Here is a 4,241-nt window from a genome sequence, read left to right on the forward strand (position 1 = left end):
TGGTAGTAGTACACTGGTAGTACATGAGGCAATTCAAGGTGGTACACCAGATGACCAATCACCGCCTGGGGGTGACCTCTTCCTTTCCCAGCATTACTGCTCACCAGTGCACTAAGTGGATAAAACCAGTCGGTAACACTTTAAAATAGGACTACCTTTATAAAAGGTTTATAAATGGTTTACAATTAGTTCATTAATTGTTAATAATTAGGTTGTAAATGCCTTAAAAATCTTTAAAAATCAGTTATAACACATATGTAGAACAGGTAACAATGACCTGTTGTTTGCCAAATAGTGAACCCACAGCCATCTATATTGTATGTGTTATAAATGATTATTAATGATTTTAAGGCACTTAAAACCTAATTAGTAACCCTTAATAAACTAATTGTAAACCATTTAAAAACCCTTTATAAAGGTAGTCTTATTTTAAAGTGGTACCAACCAGTCATTCCCACATGGACAAATTGTTGGTAAGAAATTTAAGATCCATTGGAATGTAGCCATCCTCCCTGGACGTGGCCGCAGGAGGAAAATTGATGACAAATCAAAGAGATGGATAATACGAATGGTGACAAAAGATCCCAGAAAAACTTCTAAAGAAATTAAAGGTGAACTTCAAGCTCAAGGAACATCAGTTTCAGATCACACCATCAGCCATTATTTGAGCCAAAGTGGACTTTTTGCCAAGGCAAAAAAAAAACAAACAAAACTGTCCCTACTGTGAAACATGGCGGAGGCTCTGTTATATTACGGGGCTGCTTTGTTGCATCTGGCACAGGGTGTCTTACATCTGACCAGGGTACAATACAATCTTAAGACTATCAAGGGATTCTAGAGAGAAATGTGCTGCCTTGCGTCAGAAAGCTTGGTCTCAGTCACAGTTCATGGGTCTTGCAACAGGATAATGACCTGAAACACACAGCCAAAAAAAACAAAACAATAATGGCTAAGAGGAAAACATTGGACTATTCTGAAGTGGCCTTCTATGATCCCTGACCTAAATCTTATTAAGCATGTGTAGCAGGTTGGGTTTGTTACCCCACCTATACTGCTGGTGAAGCTGTGTGGCTGCTTTAAATTACTGGGCGGCCCCTTTGTACTCTATATATGGGTAGGGGATGACTATTCATGGTGCACTTCCTGTTCCCCCTCCTCATTGCTCCGGGCTCTGACTTCCGTGCCGGCAGCGTTCAGCGTGGAGTTTAGCGTGATTGTTTGGGTTACTTCTCAAGAGTTTCAGGTATCTGGTTACAGTATTATGGCATAATATGACAGTTTGGCTTAATTATTAACTCTCTTTATTCGCTTGTAGTTGCGGGCTCGTGGTGTTATTGCCAGTCCAGCGCGGCTGTGTGTCTCTGACTGTGTCAGTGCAGTTTCACTTTCACTAAGGTATGCCTGCTCCTCTTTGTGTATGTTTTGGCTGTGTATATGGCGTTTAGCTAACTTTTATTTCTTGGGTTGGGGGTTAGTGATGGTGACTGTGCTGCTTTGCTGTAGCCATTGTTCTGCTGGAGCTGCTTTGCTGTAGCCATTGTCTGCTGGAGCTGCTGTTTGCCCTAGCCATTACCTGCTGCTGTGTGCTGTGGTCATTGTCTGCTATAGCTGCTGGGAGAAACTGATGCTCTATACTGGTATGTATATAAGCTGCATTTATTTTATATTGAGTATTAGTTAAATTAATTGTAGCTTGGTGCATTTTTTTTTTATAGGTTTTAGTGTCCAGATTGTGCTGACTGATTCCAGCCTCCCCACAGTGCTGCTGTTTTGCCTGAGTTTATTTAGTTTTGTTTCATTAATTTTCATTTGCTCCTAGTTATTTTGAGTTTTTGTCTTGCTTTTCTTCATTTCATTTGTTAAATCAGCTTTGATTTGCCTTTAGTTATTTTGATATTTTGTTGTATTGATTTTCTTTTGTCTTTATTTTGAGTTAAGATTTGCTGGAGTTTATTCTTATGTATTTTTTTCTTTATTGGATTAAAATTATATTTCTGCTTTATTTTTGATTTGCTGGTTTGGACCTTTGAGGTTTATTCTGGCTTATTAATTTGGGATTTGCTTTGACTTAATTTCAGGTTTATTCCTGATTTATTAATTTGGGTTTGCTTTTGATTGATTTCTTTTTGATTTATTTCTGATTTATTTTGTGGAGTTTTTTTTATTGGATTAAATTAATATTTTTGCTTTATTTCTGATTTGCTGTTTTGGACCTTTGAGGTTTATTCTGGCTTATTAATTTGGGATTTGCTTTGACTTAATTTCGGGTTTATTCATGATTTACTAATTTGGGTTTGCTTTTGATTTCTTTTTGGTCTATTTCTGATTTATTGTGTGGAGTTGCTTTTGACCTAACCTCTGTTTATTTAATTTTTTTGCTGAGTTTGCTTCTGATTTAATTTATTTTGCCAGATTGAACTTTCATTTGTCCATTTACTTTAACAAAGTTTAAGTTTGTTTCTGTGTTTTTTGAATTAACAAAAACAAGAACAGTGGTTGTGGAATTCCCTTCTTGGCTGTGTGTTTGTCTTTTTAGTGTTGGAGTGGTATAAGGTGAGGTTGTAAGAGACCAGGGCCCATAAAAAGATAAGTACATTTCGAGCAATTGTAATTGGTCTCTCTCCCTTCACCGCTGGTAGCTTTTTATAATTGTTTTTTTCTTTGTGTCTCTTAGTTGGACCGGAGCTGTGGGCCAAAGCGGCGGGTTCGGGGATGTGGAATGCTGTTCACCTTTCCTGTAGTGTAGAGCACGCTGGGTGTTGAAATGTGTGGTTTGTAGTGTTGACTATTTCCTCTTCCTGTACTTTCTTCTGCCGTGGTAAGCCCTCAGCCCAGTTCCTCCCTAAATTTGTTTTTAGTAAAGTAAATTCTACTATTTCTAGTTTTTATACTGTTGTCCAAGAAGGGAGTTTCTGGTCTGCCCTGTGTGTGTGTGGAAATATGTTTTAAAATAATTGTCAATAAATTTTCCTTAACTGATGGTACCCCGTCTCTGGCCTCCGAGTGTGTCGAACCTGGGTGTCTTATTCTCTCTTAGGCCTTAAGTGCCAGCCCTCTTTTCCTAGAGGTGAAATCACCTCTGGGTGGCGTAGTCGTGCATTATCAAAATTACTCCTCTCTGCCACACATGTTTGGAAGGAGCTGAAACATCTAGCTATGCCATCTGTAAAAAAGACACTCTTCAAACCTGAGACAACTGGAACAGTTTTCTCATTAGAAGTGAGACAAAATATCTGCTGAGAGGTGCAGAATCTCACTGACAGTTACAGGAAGTGTTTGATTGCTGTAATTGCCTCAACAGGTTGTGCAACAAAATATTAACTTAAGGGTACCATCATTTCTGTGCAGGCTTGTTTCGTGAGTTTATTTTTTTTTAAACTAATTATGGTCGAAAGCATGGTTGAAAAGCAATGCGTGACTTTCATTTAGATAGATAAGTGTAGTACAATACAAGAGCACATTGAGGGATAAAAGACTCTAAACTATAAAATTCTAAGCTAAGACTTAAAAATATATACATAAATATATAAATACAAAAAACTATAGAAAGTGTGGAAGTAATCAGTCGTAGATATGAGGTAGTGCAGTAAAAGAATAAACTAAGTATAGGAGGTATCAGCAGATATGACTATATTAAACATAAACCTGTGCAAGTATTTTATTTAAGTTAGGTGCGTAGTGTAGTGTCCAGGGGTGCAGATGTACAGTAAAGTGACAAGTGATCATTTTCAAAGCATTTTTATTCATTATTATTTTTAACAGATTCAAGTTATTTCTGTGACCATTGTTGGTTTTTCTTTCATTAACCAAGGGGTACCAACAATTTTGTCCATGTGTGTAACATTAAGGCTAAACAGATCAGAGAGGAGATTATATCACCTTATAGGTCACTTATATATGAAAACTCCTCTTTTGACTGAAATCCTCTTCCACTGAAATCATCCTTCTGTTTGAGGATGCCCCACAGATGACCAATAGGGTTTAGGGGTCTAGGGTCTAGAGACATGCTTGGCCAGTCACGCAGCTTTACCCTCAGTTTCTTTAGCAAGGCAGTGGTTGTCTTGGAGGTGTGTTGGAATTATGTTGGAATTCAGCTCTCCAGCTGTGTGGTACATGGTTAATAAAATTGAGACCCACTGCTCCACACAAAACTTACAATACAATACAATAAGGTATGTTTTTGGTGCTTTCATTTAGTGCCTATATTTTGGGTTTTTGGCCTGATCATTTTTCTATGTGGC

At 37.7% G+C, this 4,241-nt stretch overlaps 1 long non-coding RNA gene across 1 annotated transcript; it reads left to right on the plus strand.

Moving 5' to 3' along the window:
* Window positions 1–1,018: 1,018 nt before the first annotated feature.
* On the plus strand, window positions 1,019–2,984 carry LOC125781249 (uncharacterized). The gene is made up of 2 exons (XR_007424469.1): window positions 1,019–1,243; window positions 1,316–2,984. It is a non-coding gene; the product is annotated as an uncharacterized LOC125781249 (long non-coding RNA).
* The last annotated feature ends 1,257 nt before the right edge of the window (window positions 2,985–4,241 follow it).

This window comes from Astyanax mexicanus, chromosome 15 (assembly GCF_023375975.1).
Source record: "Astyanax mexicanus isolate ESR-SI-001 chromosome 15, AstMex3_surface, whole genome shotgun sequence".
In the NCBI taxonomy this organism is placed as follows: Eukaryota; Metazoa; Chordata; class Actinopteri; order Characiformes; family Acestrorhamphidae; genus Astyanax; species Astyanax mexicanus.